At 38.1% G+C, this 17,339-nt stretch overlaps 1 long non-coding RNA gene across 1 annotated transcript in view; it reads right to left on the minus strand.

Moving 5' to 3' along the window:
* LOC130607908 (uncharacterized) overlaps nucleotides 1–17,339 on the minus strand; it is a 58,951-nt gene that overhangs the window by 28,630 nt on the left and 12,982 nt on the right. The gene's annotated exons all lie outside the window — the stretch shown is intronic.

The following is a 17,339-nucleotide window of genomic DNA, read 5'->3' on the forward strand; positions in this document are numbered from 1 at the left end:
TCCCATAGGTTAAAAGTTTCATTGTTGCTGCTTCAAGAAGTTGGGATACACTGTTTCTTAAATCATAGAATCACAGAATAGTTAGGATTGAAAAGGACCTCAACATCATCTGTTTCCAGCACCTCACGCTAGACTGTGTTGCCCAAGGCTCTGTCCAACCTGGCCTTGAACATGGCCAAGGATGGAGCATTCACCACTTCTTTAGGCAACGTGTTCTAGTGCCTCACCACCCTCATAGTAAAGAACTTGTTGTATCTAACCTGAACTTCTCCTGGTTAAGTTTAAACCCATTACCCCATGTTACTGGCATTGTTCCACCTCTCAAATGTTTCAAGGCTCCTCTGGATGGCATCCCTTCCCTCCAGCATATCAGCCAAACCACACAGCTTAGTGTCGTTGTCAAATGTTTCTATAAATTGCTGAACATGCAATTCTGTTAATTCTTACAGTACCATTTCACTAAATATTTAAAAATAAAAATCTAACCCTGAACTCCACAGAAATGATAGCCTAAAGGCCATCATATTTAGAGCCTTGATTACAGAAGTCCTGTTGGAGAAATAGCTGCATTCAAAGATTCTCTTTTGCTTGCTTTAAAACCAGTTGCCCAGATCAACTGTGCTTAGTTTTCTGAAAACACAATTCTGAATGCTTCCAAAATGCTAGGTCCTCCAAGGAAGATGTTCTAAGAGTTTCAGGAACTCATCAGAACTATTGAGGGTTTCTTACTTAAGAAACTGAAGTTGTCTAAATGGTAGTTTTAAACTTTTTTAGTAACATGCATTAAGTGTTTGCTGCCATTAAATATGTTGAAATGACAGGCTTGAAATTCTGTTATTGTAGACTGCAAATGCTTTAGTGCAGGAGGTAGGACTAAAGCTTTATGTTTTGATTCAAAAATGACTTGTAAATCCAGAGCAACTTGAACTAGGATCATTGATGAGCTAATTGTCTTCTTAGGTTTTTAACTTCCTTCATTTTCCCCCTGCATTTTCCCTATTAACTTTTGTTTATCTTGTCATCCGTTGCCCAGCAGCAATATTACCCAGACTTTCCCAGACTGAGAACTTGGCTGCCGTAAGCCGCTTGTAACTGGTAACTGTTGAAAACAAAAGCAAACCCCTGAAACCCCCAAACTAAAAAGCACAACAACAGAAAACCCACATAAAAAAGTTTTTTAACCAAGTATTCTGTTTTATGTAGGGCTGTCATCTGGATATGCGTCAGGCTTGTGTTCTAAGACTGCTCAAAGATCATAAACTTCTTCCTGTGGTCTGACTCAATTGTTAAATACATTGCTATGTTACTGGTTTGCAATGGGAAGAAATTACAGAAGACAGCTCATCACAATCTGTATTTCTTGCTGAAGTAGAATGCCTATTAATAAGCACTGGAATGAGTGGAGCTGGAGGCTGTATAGCAGGATACAAACATGGACATGAAGGGCTGAGAAAACGAAAACAAAATGTAAATAGCTCTTAACCTGGTCTGGTTCTTAACCTGGTTTTCTAAGCTTCCATTAATCAGTATCATTTTCAATCTTATACTGAGAGTTTAGCTTCAGGTTTTTTTTGTGATTTGAAGTTCCGAAATATGTGATTCTAAAAGATGCTTTTCCTTTCTAATTTTCTCTTTAACTACTTTTTAATATTACTTTGCATCCCAAAAGAGGTGGTGAAAAAAAAAATCTCCTTCTTACCAATTCTGACAGCCTCTTACAGTGTTTCTGAGATTGGTTGACTACATCTTTTAACCTAAAGATTTGTAAATCAGCACTCCGTTAGCAGACAAACCCTGAAGTGCGTCTCTGTAAATAAACTTATGTTCGTTAACCCAGTAAAATTAAGCTCAAAGTTTTACAGGGTGTTTTTGGTTTTTTTTTGGTGGGTATTTTTTTTGGTGGTTTTTTTTGGTGGGGTTTTTTGTTTTGTGGATTTTGGGTTTGTTTTTGTTTTTTGGTTTGATTTTTGGATGGGAGGTTTTTTGTGTTTTTTGGTTTGGTTTTTAATGTTGTTTGTAACTATGTAACCTTGTTGTGCAAGAGTATGTGTACCTAAGTACTGTGTTAGAGCAAGCACGGTGCTTCTGGTGAAGTATGGTTTGTAAGTGAAGGTTTTGCATTTTTATGTCCGTAAGTTGTGATTTTTCTACCAAACCACCTTCAGCCTTTTAATTTTCAGTTTCTTGCATATTAGGATGAAGTTCTCATTGGAAAGTGATTGCAGCAAGTAAACTGTAATTCTAATAATTGAAAATGAACCACTTCACTCAGCATGTTGAGAAGTGCTTGCTCACTATGGCATGTTCCTCTACAAGGCAAGAGTCTTCAGCATTACTGTTACAGGCCTGCTAGAGCTATTTGCACTTGAGCACTCTAGATCCTTATGGGGAAGAGATCTAAAGAAGTAAATCTTTAGGAGAATGTCTTCCTTAAGAGGAGTAACTCAAGTGCTTTGCCACACTACAAAGCTGAAATGTTTGAATTTACTGACATTTCTTTGTCAGTAAGACATCTATATTGATGATGTGTCTCTCTCTTTCCATAGTTTTTACTTGGTTTTATTCTTCCAGGATATTTTCAGAAACCAAAAATAGTCTTGAGGACCAAATGTGTTTCGTATTTTTGACTAAATGTATAGAAAATACTGAGGAAGCTTTCGTTGTAACACTTCTGAGGAGGTTCAGAGTCACTATGTGATTCTGTTTAAAAACAGAAGGCTTCAATAACTAGCAATAATTGCAAAGGACTTGCAGACCAAAGGAAGGAATGTTTGGTATTAAAGTAGTTCTTGGAGCACAGTGTGTTCAAGGCCCTCTTAAATTCAGGGAATGTTTGGCAATGACTTTGCTGCTCTACACTCAACAGTATTTTGTATGGAACGTATTCTGAGACCTAGCATTTTATATGCTCTTTTTGTGCATGAATGTGTTCAATAGATTTTTAATATTTTATTGTCAAACTTTGATAACATAATAAAGTTGATCTGATATAGTTTGTCTCCTGTTGTGTATAACGTGTTGTCTCACTGCTTGGATGGAATGTCAACTTGCTGGTATTCTTCCCCCCCAGAGTTTTGGTGTCTCACTTTTCTCACAGTAGTTGCTTCTTGGTTCATCTTCCAAATACATCTGCTGTCTTGTGATAAATTTGGAGTTTTGTGTTAATTGTTCTTGAATTTATGGAGATGTGGAACTGCAATTACTCTGTTTCTTTTGTTTGCTTCTTTCTTGCTCATCTTATGGAGGAAAAAAAAGTTCTTGAGATGCCTCACACTTCTGTTAAGGTAATCATTTTGAAATTAGTCACTCAATCCTGAAGTGCCCCAGAAGCTTACAGTTGTCTTTATACTGTTGGTTTCCAAACTGATCCACAAGCCCATGCATGTAGACCATACAGTTTTATGATTGTATTAAGCAATCTTTCTACAATTAAAAATAGTGCATTGTGGCTCTGAAGAAACTCTAACTGTAGACAGTTATTATGTAGGGCCGGGGGGGGGGGGCAGCCTGGATGTGATCTCTCTTATCAAAGCAATGTAAAGGCCTGTTGGGCAACTGTAAGTCCTCTTGTGGCTGGCCTGGGTGCTTCACTAACTTAGAGAACAATGGATTGCTTACGACTCTTGAGAAGAAAAAGTAGCAAGGCTGAAACTTGCCTTGTGGGAGTTTCCCTCCCCCGGCCTGCATGTGGTAAAGACTGTAATACAAGATGAGTGTTGGTGGCTGCTGCTCCTCTCTGTGACCTAGATCCCTATTAATTGGACATCTTGTCCCAGTACAGTTCTTGTTTATGCCTTCCTCAAGGTTCATTGACCCCTTATGATTGCAGAAGAAAACGGAATGTGGCCTTCTTCCAGCTCCTACTAAACTGGGGGAAGTGCTGCACTAAAGTAAATTAGTCCTGCACTGTGCCAATTCTTGGAAGAAGCTGGGAAGGCTGAGAGCATAGGGAAGGTGGGATGGAATGATAATGAAGCCTGGCTAGAGTGATGCCAAGCCTTGTGAAAGACTGCTCTTCTGTGCAATCCTAGAATACTGATGTAATGCTGGTGCTAGCTTGGGTTGTGCATCTTTCAAATAACAACCTTATAGTTGCATATTGTCTGATGCTATTTTTCTGTGCCATCTTAAATCCTTTCCCTAATTATGGGATCACATTTTTGAGAAATGATGTTGACTTTCTCTTTAGCTTGAATTAGTTTTCCTCCAAACTTCTAGCTTAAGAGTTTCCTTTGAAGACTAATTTACTTTGTGGTCATTTAGACCAACAAACAAGAATTAAATGCAATGTTTAGTTCCCAAATCAGCATTCTTCAAGGAAAAGCAGAATGTAATACAAGCCCAGGAAATCAAGGAAATTAATACACAGTGTTTTCCTCAAAATACTGATGTTAAGTTTGTCTAAACTGTTTGTCTGCATTGTTGTTGCTTTCCAACTGCTTGTTCTATTCTAAGCAGCATCTGACCACAATATCCTAATCCTGAACCCTTTTCCTTCTCATAACATAATGATAACTGATTTTGTGTGAATAGCAAGGTACCTTCATTTCAGTTTTTAGGGCCTATTTTGCACATAGTTGAAGTTTCAGTTATTACCCCTACCTCAGTAGATTTAGAAGCAACAGTAGTTGGTAATCTTGAATCTTCAATTTTTTACCAGTACTGCATGCACTTAAAAAGTGCTTGATGTGGATCATTTTCATTCTCAGCTAACAATCATAAAAAAATAATCCGTTCTTTCTAGAATCATCTCTGTGGACTGGAGCAAATTTTTAAATTCAGGTTTTAACCAAAAACTGCACAACATTTTATCAGGCAGAGCTACTGATGAAAATCTAGAAAGCAGATAATTTTAAATGTTAAGGTATTGGACAGCCAAAGTATAAATAAAATGTTTCTGTAGCCTTGTAAACTAGCTAGTGAACTAATGAACCTCTGTACTTGTGTTACCTGGATACGTAAATCCTTGGCCTAGTTACAAAATTACTTCTTTTATGTGAAGGAAAGTAATTTCATGATGCAAAAGAAAATGAGCTGTCTCTTTTCATAGAAAGAATGTTTAGCATCAAAAACATGAAAAAAAGGCTCAGAAGCTGGAAAAGATGTAAAAGTACAGTAAGATAAGATGAACAGACGTAACATGCAGTTTTAAATGAAATTTAAAAAATCACTTTAGAAGATTAAAAATGCAAATAGAAAATATAATTTGACGCCTTTGACAAAGACTCTAACTAGAATCTCTCTCTGACAATTCTTCAACAGCCCAGTTTATGCAGTGACTAATTAATTTCAATGGACTTAGTGAATTTGAGGAAGTTACATACTACACACTTTATGTATCAGCCTGAGATTGCCTGCTGTTGCTTGAACTTGAATATCTAGGCTTTTGCTAAGCAGGACTATCTGACAGAGGTAGCTTGTGTTTGTGCATGCACCATTGAGCCTTAATAGTGAAAACCACTCAATTGTTCTGCTACTCTCTGACAACCAAAACTGGCAAAAACCCCAAAACCATAAAACATGACTCTGCCCCATTCCTCAACATCTGACCACATTTTGAATGTCTTTTGATACGTGTTAAGAGAATCAGAAATGACTTATAATTTTCCTATCTGTTGCACTTCAACAATCTTTCTATCATATGCACCAAAGTCTAGCTGCCTCAGTGGAAAAAGGGCTAAAGCCAGTGGCTGTTTCTTATACAGGCTTCACAGCCACTATGAGCCCCACACTCCTGCAGTGCAACGATGTCTGAGCCTGTGTGACTGTGCCTAGGAGATCTTTCCTTTGTGCTCAGTTATTTCTGTTCCTCATCCTGCCTAGACAGCAAGCTACTCTATGTCAAACATGGATATGGAGGTAACTAATGCAATGGATGGCCAAAGGCACAAACTTTCAAGACAAACCGGTTTTATGAACCTATGTAAATATTAATGTTCACCTGTCCTTCAGAGGGTATGGCTCTGATTGGTAGCTGTCAAAGACAAAACAAAAAATAACTATTCTGAACATTAAAGCCAAATCAAAACAATCCTTGATTTTTTTTGCCTGTAATCAAAGCTCGGGGCCAAAGGGTGCAAGATGTTGCTTCTAGCACTTCTCATAGTATTTGTAATCCTGTCTTTCTGGTAACTTGCTGCATTGCCTTGAGCAGAACTTTATAATCAGTTTTACTTTTCCCTGCCTTCTGTTAATTCCAGGGCTACATTCTTAGTGATCAGTGACTTCCGAGCTTTTTGTGTTTGTTCATTTAAACCTGTCTCAAAAGGTGAGGGCTTAGAAGGTAATGGACTTTTAATGGGGAGGAATTACTGAAGATTCAGTGGCATCATGATCTTGAGGCTGCAACTCCATCAATTTCTTATGGAAGTTTTTAGAAAGCATACATTGACTGTCTAGAAATACCTAGACAAATAGGTATGTAGGGAAGTTTGGACTTCAAACACTGCAACAATAGCTAAAATCATACTTCCTTCCTGGGACACGCTGCTGTTTGGGTTAGAATTTTGTGTGCCAAGGGCTCTTATTGCCATTGAAATCGGTATTTATTTAACTTCTGGGAAACAACCATAGGACTGTAAGAACATTTTTGTAAAGAGGAGCCCTGTTTCACGCAAACTTTTGCTCCGGCTCCCGGTACAACTAACAAAAGATCCACTAGAGGGAGGAAGATCTCAACAAATGCTCAGGTGCGGTGCCCTGGCAATGAATGGCAGAGCTTGGTCATGGCAGTGAAAGTCTACGGGGAAGGAAAACATACCTTAGCACGATGGCATCAAGGAAATTTATTTACCGGACCTTAATCCAATATATTTTAATGACAGATACGCTGCACTGTTTGTCTACTTCAGTCTGCCCAATCTCCATTAGAAAGGGGTGATTTAGAGTACGCAGAACGATTTGTAAATGGGACTAAGTCTGAAGTGCCTCCTGTCCTGCAGAAATCTCTTTGCTGAAACAAAACATGAGTTCCTGGGGAGCTAAATTAAGAGGATTAACATCTAGTTTGTTCTGATGCCATTTATTCCCAGACATATCCTGGATGTGAAACAAATTCAGTAATAAAAACCCCTCTACTTTTTGGGCAAGAATATGTTTGTGTAGTCTTTTATACTAGCAGAGATCTTCAGCAGCCCACAGCATCAGAGATTTGTGAACCTCAGACAGTTTGAAGGCTTTAATATTACGTTTCACACCTCCTATAGGTTTTGTCTTTGGGTTGTTGGTTTCTTGGTTGGTTTTTTTTTTTCAACAGCAGCTAGAACTGACTGGAGGGTCCTCTTAATTCTGCGATGACTGTGATGCTGTATTATTCTTGGGAGATGAAAAATGGGAGACTTAATGAATATAAGTATACAAACCCTTATCATATCTTTGGTTCTCCTTGTTCAGATATGCTATGATTTTCTTCCCCAAAACTCTGAATAGTTTTTGGTTTATAGCTCTGCTGTGTGAGTGAGCTGGTTAAACAATAACACGAATGACTCTCATAAACCTGACAAGAACTGACAAGAACAAGTTTTCAGTTGACATAGTGCATACTTTAACATTCTACATTAGAAATGCAGTAGGGGGCAATAGTATATTATAGTATAGTATAATAGTAAGTTAGAGTTGGGTTTTCTTGTAATACTGAATGGTGTCTGTGTTAATTTCACTCAAGAAATCGAAGATTACAAAGAAATTAAGACCTAATGTTCATATCTACAAAATGTTTCCTGTCCTGAAGCAATTGTTCATATGCAGATTCTGCTTTTGGAGGAACTTTAAATAGTAAGGCAAAGATTGTTCTATCTGACATAAATAGCAAGAAACATCAGCTTAATTCAAACTCTGAGTAAAAGAATCAGAAGCGTGAATTATATATCCATTCCCCCCCTCATGCTCAAGTTAAAGCACATATTGGATGTTAGTGTCTGAAGTCTGAGCATTAAGTGCAGTGACTGGGTACCAACAATGAAGCATGTATCTACACTTGAATTTTACAGGTCTGTAACATGTAATTCAAACTTGTTATTTAACAATTTCATAGGGTCGATGTATAAATATACCCAGTGTACAGTACTATGATGCACAAAACAAATCATGTATTTTTATAAAAGTACTGCAAATGCTGCTGCATCTGTGGTTTTAACTGCACTGCTGAACAATGGACAAATATTGACCCTCAAAGTTTTCACTTTGCTACATCCACTGACTTAGATCTAGTAACCTTTCTGGGAAGACAGAATTATTGATCATGCTTCAATTGCATGTAAAACTGCAAAGGTCACCCTATGTGAGTAAAGTGTAAATATCCACAGTAATCAAGCCAGATGATAAATTCAGCTGCATGAAAATACTGTGCCTACAGGCTAAGTATTTTCATCAGTACTATTATTATTGAAATTCTGCTGTGTCTGAGGTAGTCAAAGAGATTCTAGCACAAGTCTAAGCAGTTTGATTAAGATGAGCCAGGAATACTGCAGTTATTTCAGCTGTACCAACAGATTCTTTGTACCTGTATAAAAAAAGGCAAGATGAGAGTACCGGAAATCTCACTAGATACTTAAACTATCATGACCAGAGCAGATTAAAGAGGACAGTGTGTCCTGGTTCAGCTGTAACAGCTATTTTCCTCCTTCCTAGTAGCTGGTGCAGTGCTGTGCTTCAGCTTTAGTCTGAGAACAATGTTGATAACACCCTAATGTTTTAGTTATTGCAAAGTGATTCTTACCCTGAAAAAGGACTTTTCAGTCTCTCATGCTCTGCCAGTGATGCAGGTCGGAGTGTCTGGGGTGCCATGTCACCATATGACTTGTTTCTCAAGGCCCATGGTAGCGTTCTGGGTAGTGGCATTGGGCACAGCGTATGTTTCCAGCCCTCCACTGGTTGCTTCCACCATGGAAAGCACATGGTGCTTGCCTTGATGGGTTAGTGGGAGTGTGATATAATCAATCTGCCAGGCCTCCCCATATTTATACTTCAACCATCGTCCTCCATACCAAAGAGGCTTTACCGCTTGGCTTGTTTAACTGCAGCACGTTTCACATTCATGAATAACCTGGGCAATAGTGTCCATTGTTAAATCCACCCCTTGATCACGAGCCCATCTATATGTTGCATCTCTGCCCTGATGGCCTGAGGTGTTACGGACCCAACAGGCTAAAAATAATTCACCTTTATGTTGCCAATCTAAGTCCACCTGAGCCACTTCAAGCTTAGCAGCTTGATCCACCTTTTGGTTGTTCTGATGTTCCTCAGTGGCCCAGCTCCTGGGTACATGAGCATCTACATGACGTACCTTCACCACCAGGTTCTGCATCCGGGCTGCAATAGCTTGCCACAATGCAGCAGCCCAGATAGATGGGCTCTGCACTGCCAGTTGCTCTGCTTCTGTTGCTGCAACCACCCCCACAGGGCGTTTGCCACCACCCATGAATCAGTATAAAGTACTGGTCATTTCTCTCATTCAGTGATGTCTAAGGCCAGCTGGATGGCTTTCACCTCGGCAAACTGACTTGACTTGCCTTCTCCTTCAACAGTTTCTGTAACTTGTCATAGGTGACTTCATACATATAACTCATACTGTTATATATGAATTTCAGTAGAATCTGAAAACAGATCTGAGAAAAAAGGCTGGCAAGGGGCAGTAATAAGGGGGTCCTGCCTATCTACATGGCAAGGGCATACTTTAACTGACCAGACCAAAGCATTTACCTGTAGGTTTCAAAACATGGACTAGTCACCACTGCTTTATATAGTTGAGGTGTTTGGAAGGATCTTTGCAAGTTGAAATTGTGTGGTGGAGAGTTTTAAGAGGGTTGAGGATAAAGTTATAAAGCAAAGAATGTAATAATCTGTGGTATGTGTGTGAAATCCTTTCTTTTTTTTTGTACCTACATCAGTCTTGAGCTCTTGCAGTATTCTAGATGAAGGCAACTACTCTTCCCCTATTTGACATAAAGACACAGATAACTTGCTCAAATTCCTTTAGGCAGAATCTAGTTGTGTATCTTTAACTCCAGACTTAATGAGAAGAGCACTAAACCATCTTCAGTCTACAGTAGAAATTATTTTCTAGTGAGTAAGGGCAAAGCTGGCATGCTACTCTTTGAGAGAGGAAAGAATACTTGAGGAAAGTGTTATGTGTGAATGAATGCATTTTCCACATAACACATTCCTTGTTAGTAATTTCACATTCTGAATGAACTCAGAGTTCCAAACAGTTCATCCCCTGCTTCATCTTTGTGTGTGAAAACAGCACATCCTTGATTTCTCATCTACTGGTAAGTATTGTAGTGTATGCCACTTCACATTTTCTATGTTTCTATTATGTCCGTTTGTACTTCTATGCTAGACTATGATACAATGAAGAAAAACATGATTAAAATATAATACACAACATAAAAGATAAAACAAGCAAAAAGCTTTCAATTAAAAATCCATCAGTCTAGTTTTGATTTCTAACCGAATGACTCAAACTCTCCTCCTTGCCTTTGATTCGAGTCTTTCAAAGCTTGTTCCTATCACTGAGCCCAAGCTTTTTTTCCCCCGCTTAAATGATTAGCAAAATTTCAGGATTTTAGCTGAATACCTTAAGCTCTAATAAACCTTCCAAAGCCAAACACTGCATAAAAATCTTCCACACACACAGAAGCAAATTGATAACAATCAAATGTTATTCACAGTTTCTTTTTGGAAAGAGGCCAAATGCTTCAATGATGGCAAGTGAAGTTGAAGAAACCTATGTTTCTTAGCAGGGATGCCTATGTAAAGACAGAATTTAGCTCAGAGCTTAAGAGTGTCAGGAAATTGGAGAACAAAGAACTGAAATGTCAAAAAGGCAGCAGGAGGAAGTGGGAGGCTGGGCTGTTAGAATAATGTCTGTCAGGCTGTCTTGTATTTGTATTTGTTTTTCTAGTAAATCTACTTCAAAGCAGAAGGAAAATTCTGACTCTGGGGAGATGAGATAAACCCAAACAGCTTGCTGGACTATCCTGCATCAAAATCTGCTTAGCAAATGCAAATTGAAAGTTCCCTGGGCTCTCAACTAGAGAGGTCTGGCCAGCAGAAATTGATGTTGGATTGCTGAACAGTAAAGACTGCAGCTGTCTGGGAATCTTGAAGTTATCAAGTATTTGCACAAGATACTTGCATAGATAATGTGTCATAATAGCATGTTTCCTGTGAGAAGCAGCAAAGAATCTGGGTTTGCATATGGAGAAAGATAAACTTAATGAGACATAATGTTTGCTCTCCCCACCTAGCTAAAAGTAATTTTAATAGAAGGCCCTGAACTGTGCATGACCTCCATATTTCAGAGACCTCCGGTATTCATAGGTGCTAACTTGCCTAGCTCTAGTCTCTAGGCTTCAGCTCTGAAGATATCTCAGATTCCCAGCTAAGGAGTGAGACTCACTTAAGGGCCACATGCCTCAGTGTACTTTGACAATCTTTTCATGTCTTCCATTACAAGAGCACAGACCACAGTTTATTTCATCTCCCTGTTCAGACCAGCCTGTGCAATAAATTCAAACCCATCATCTTATTCAGCTGTTATTAACTTTTTGAGGATGATCACTGATATACTACCACTGAGTACATACATGACAGTAGTATACATGTCTAAAAAAGGAGTATCTCCTAATTTACATACAAATTTCTCTCTGTTGCAGCTGACCATTAGAATAAAAGCAATAAAAGCAAGACCTATCATCTGTACTTCGTATGTTTAATATCAGTCTAGAAGGATTCAATTTGTAAAATAAAATTTATTTCTTTCAGTATTACATCTCATAATTCAGGTGAGGAAAAAGTTTGATCCACAGAAGTTAGAGATAGTTTTAGACAATCCATTTGTAAAAAACAACAACCAATAACCAAAAGAAAACCCAACACAGGTTTTGTTAATCCATAAAATGATTCAATTTTTTCAAGGAAATAATGACACCACTCAGAAGCACATCCAAGTATGACAAAGTAATAGCAATGTTTGTTTTTTTCAAAAAGCACAAACCAATGAGGTGCACAAGTAGAAACACTGCTGCTGTATTCTCCAACCCCAGTCCTTGTTGGGTAGATTACAAAAGGATCTAGTTTTCCAGCTAGATACAGTTTTTGCAATAGTTAAGGTTTAACATAACCATATTCCTGCACAATGAAGCAGACAGAATTTGGGATCAAAAAGTTGATCTTCTTGAAAGAGTCTTCTTAGACTTAATGTGGGGTTGCTCATGGTAATAACTATTTAGCATCGGGCCCTTAAGAAGCAAAGCATGCTAATGGAATAAAGTGTGATAATATGCACTCATTCCTTTCAGAAAGGTTCTTGTAAATGCTCAGTATATATTTAATCAGTATTTTTTTCTAAGTGCTTTGGATCAAAAGAAGAAACAATTTCATTTGTCACAGTTTGTTGTTTGTTTCTATTTCCTGTACTCCAATTAGTAAATTAAGAAATTAAACTGATATGTCTGGTTTCACTAATCAGCAGAAGGTATGTGCTGTCTGAGACTGACTTGTAAAAAATGTACAAACACATGATCCATAAAACTTTTTTTTTTTGTAGAGAAGGGGCAGGTTGAAAACAGAAAATACTATATTTTATCTGCTGGAATTAGTCAAATAGTGATAAATAATAAAAGCTGTAGGGCTGAGCCCCAACCTCTACATTCTGTCTGTTCTGTTGTAGTAGGTCTGAGCTCTAGTTGGGAACCAGGAACTTCTAATACCAAAATGGACTGGAAAGCTCTGGATGCCTTCAGCAAATAGCAAGAGAGGATGTTAGCTTTCTATAAGGCAGAAAAATGACTGAAGCAGATCAAAGCATGCACGTCACTGAAAGCTGATGAGACTTGTAACTGAGTTTTACTGATAAACTGGCAATTACTTCTCTGATGTTGACTTATGTCATCTTTACCATACTACTGTTACGAAGTAGTTGTAGAGAAATCCTTTTTCTCTAAGCTCCGTCTGTGTCATCAATGCAAGCAGTGAATCAATATTTGAGCATATTTACTCCACCAGACAGCATTCTCTGCAAGGTACTCGATTCATGATATAGCATCTAGCTTTCCAGTCCTTGGACCAATACCACCTTTCTCCATGTTACTGACGGCTCATAGTTGACACGCAATCTTAACTTAGTAATAAACTTCAAAATTATGAAATGCCAAGTAATTAAAAATGGATGTAACAGGTAATTTTCAACCCACTGCATTTATAGTTTGGGACACAGCTATAGTCCTCATTAACTTTTCTAAATAAGGGACCCTATTTCAAAAGGCGTGTAGGAAGCTATGCACAAATGCAGTCAGTAGGAATCTGTATGCTAACCTCCCACGTTGCATTAAAATGTCCTGTACCACAGGAGGTCGTATGTAGGAGTGGGTGGGCAAAATTCAGAACAGGCGAAGGTACAGAATCACTTGAAAAATTCTCCTTGCTCTTTATTTATGTATTCAATTACTTGTTCCAGTTTTTACCTCCTAAGCATGCTTACCTCACAGGGTTATTTCAAGGATGAATAGAAGTGCTACATTCTTGAGGCAAACCTGTCTTTACTCCCACTTCCTCTTCTCTTTAAATTTAACAAGCAGAATTTTACTGAAAGATGATGAACCAACTTCCAAAGCAAGTTTCAAACCTAGTTTGCAGTTGTCAATTGGTATCCAGGGTTCACAAAGTTATACAATTGTGTTACAATTCCTATTTTATGGTAGACCAACAAGTACTGCTGTGTTACAGATCGCAGGAAACAGGATTGATAATCAAGAGCATGAAGTGCTTATATATTTGAAAAACAACTGAAAATGAGAAGATAAAGGTCAATGCAGAAAAATGTAATTATATGTAGAAAAATGGATGTGGCTTTTTTGTCTTAAAACAAGCTGTAACAACTGGAGTGGGAAATCTGTAGTTGTGATGAAGAGGGTTGAAACAAGAGCACTATAACAAAGGGGAGTCTTGAGGTCATAACAATACTTTAGATTTTGTCAGTGAGATTTTCCTATGTATGAGGGCTGGAGCACAGTGTAGAGCTTTAAAAATCCCATGTTTCTCTTAGAAAAGCAGTAACAAATTATCATCTTCACTAATGTATAAAAAAAGGTTGCTTCATACAAGCAGCATTATTACAGCCACTTTTGCCTACTTTTCCCAACTGATTGCTATTCATGCTAATTTATAACATAATTTATGAGTCACATATATAGTACATGTTGTAATACAAGCTTTCAGTGAATGAGGCAAGAAATGAAACTTTTCTTCTTAGCTCACTGAGTTGGCAAAGGAATTGTTAATTGGTTAAAAAGCTATCCTAGCAAAATAGCAGTGTTTGAATCCTAACACTGCACAACTATTAAAGCGAAGGTAGCTCTGTGTCTACCTGATGCTAGACACATCAACATCAAAGCTAGCTGTTTGGACAGATTTTATTTGTACCCTTGACCAATCACTGTATTTTTAAGTAGCCACAATTGACTCCAACTCTCTGTGTTTATCTTTTCTCCTTTAACACAAAATTTGGACCTAAGCTTACTGCTTTTAAAAGTCTCATTAGGCTTTACTGCCAATGCTGCTCTCTGAGTTGGGCTTGTACTGAAACAACAGGCCAAGTAGAGAAGAAAGAATTCAGTAACAAATTAAAAGATGTGCTCTGTTCCTAGTAATCTGCAAAACTTCTGCCTGAAAGTACTGCATTTATTCCAGAGATTTATTAGATGATGCTTTAAAATAGGCTTTTGTCTTTAAACTGTAGTTCTAGAATGCCAGGGTTTCATTACAGAAGTTTCCAAAAGCAGTAATTACACCTTTAATGAGCCCTTGATGATATTGTTCATAATTAGATGTACAGGGGAGACTCAGTTCAAATATAGCTGGGTGCAAGTGTGCTGGCTGAAGCAGTCAATTCTTTTGAATGTATAGTCAGGTGCAATTGCCTTTTGACAAAGACCATTGACCGCTAAGGACTAGCATCTTGAAATCTGCAAAGCTAAATAGGAATATTGCTGCTTTTCGTATTCCACTATAAAAACGGTGATTCTCTGCTAGAGCAAGATTTGTGGTTGGTTTGTTTTGTTGTTTGGGTGGAAGGGGGTGGGTTGTTTGTTTGCTTTCTCTTAAAATCAAGCTGAACCTCAACTGTGTTGCTGCCAAGTTCAACAGTATTTTTGATTAGTTGGGATTTACGGGGGAAGTTGGTGTCTTAACCATTGAGGTACTTAGCCCAAGAAGAAAATGAAGTGATGCTCTTCTACTCCTATTCTTTCATTCAGAATTGTTAGAACCAGGTATATGAGCCCATGAGGTGATAGAAACTTTCTTACCCTACCAGTGATGGCTAGCTCAGAAATAATGGGGCAGAATACAGGACCAGCTAAACACAAAACTACAAAATAGAAAAGAATGACTGAGGAATTCCTGTTGTTTTGTTTCTATGTTGCTGATAATATGCCATGTCCTTGACTCTTCACAAATAAAATCCAGAGATGTTAAGGTGACAGAAATATTTATCTACTTGACAAGGTGATCTGACAATACCTTGATTCTTGTGAAATTATTTACCTCTGAAGTGCCTACTGCTAAATATTCTTTATTGTTTAATTTCTTTCTTCTTTAAAATGTTTTTACACAGCCTTTCTCCTGCTCATTTATTTCCGAGCTGCTTTTCCTACCTACAGTACAGTTCTAACTTAGAAATATGTCCATAAAGACTGGAGTAGCTCCATGGAAACTAAGGTTTTCCTTTTCAGACTGCCTAATTTTTCTTCATTTTCCTCTAACCGCCAGCTAGAAGATGATCTGGCATATCTAATGCATTGATTAAGACAGGTTGGATATACAGACAAGAATGCATTCACAAAGATTGATGTTTTCTACTCTGCTTTACAAAGTGTTTTCTATATCTAAGTGCTACCCTTACCTTCTGCAGTTGGAAACTAAAATAGTAGAGCTATATATTTTTTCTGTTACAGCAAACATGCTCACCAAGCTTACAATGTTACTGCTTTTGCTGCAGAATAGAAAGCAAAGTTATAAAATTCTTACTTATGTTCTAATTTGCTCTATAATTTAACACAGGATTCCTAAGGCTGACTGATGATCAAATTTTCCCCTTCATTTTAAGATAAAAAACAATTTATTCTGAAAGGAGAATCTTTAAGGAAGAATACACTCAATTGCTCACAGAGCATCAATTTTCAGGGAGCAGATGTTCTTTAGGACTAGTGTCCTAAACTTCCTGCCTTTTGACATATTCAGCAACACTGGCAGGTGAAAAATTAATTTTTTTCTCTACAAACCCCCAAGTCTTGACATTTAGCAGAGAATTATTTATGACATGCAAAGGATGAAAGACAAATAAGTTAACTTGAAATAGACAGTTAATTGTATATAAGCTTTGTTATAGACAGTTATGCATGTTTGGTTTTTTTTATTTTAACGTAGAGCATCATTATTGTAAAACCAACTTTGCTGCCTTTGAACGTCAGTCATACAAAGAATTGTATTAAACTGTTCATTAAATAGTATATCAGCTTTCAGTATTTAAGAGTTTGAGTTTATTTTTTTAGCAGCTTAATTTGTAAACAAACCATAGGCAAGTTTGAAGCTTGACAAAGAGAATTTCCAACAACCGAAAATATTAGAAGGAAAAAAATGGTCATAGTGTCCTGGGTTCAGCAGTAGCAGTCATGTTTCTCCTCCTTGGTAGCTGGTGCAGTGCTGTGTTTTGACTTTCGGCCTGGGAACAGAGCTGATAGCGATGTTTTGGTTTGGCCAAGGACTTTGTGAGCCTCATGCTCTGCCAGGGAGGAGGGGAAGCCAGGAGGAAGCAGAGACAGGACACCTGACCCAAACTGACCAAAGAGGTATTCCATACCACAGCACGTCATGCCCAGGATGGAACTGGGAGTTAGCCGGAAGGGCTGGGAGACTGCAGGGTTGGAGGAGGTATCAGTCGGAGCTTGGTCGGGCTTGGGGGGCGAGTTATCGGTCAGCTGGTGGTGAGGTGTTGTATTCTCTTCCCTTGTTATTTCCTTTATCATTATTATCATTGGTGGTAGCAGTAGTGATGTGTGTTATACCTTAGTTACTAAACTGGTCTTATCTCAACCCGTGGGAGTTGCATTCTTTTCGATTCTCCTCTCCGTCCCTCCGGGAGTAGGGGGAGGGAAAGAAGGGGGGAAGTGAGCGAACGAGTGACCTGACTGGGTTTAAACCACGACACATAGCTATCAAATTTTTAAGGAAAACGTACAGCAGACACGTTATAAAAAATGAAAATGTGTATCATGGATCTTAGACTTCATTATCTGTAACAGAACTGAAGCAACGTGTTAACATTCAATAGTCTCCGT

The sequence above is a fragment of the Pezoporus wallicus genome, unplaced genomic scaffold, assembly GCF_028554395.1.
Source record: "Pezoporus wallicus isolate ANWC-B61680 ecotype Strahan unplaced genomic scaffold, APGP_CSIRO_Pwel_v1 contig_8693, whole genome shotgun sequence".
Classification (NCBI taxonomy): Eukaryota; Metazoa; Chordata; class Aves; order Psittaciformes; family Psittacidae; genus Pezoporus; species Pezoporus wallicus.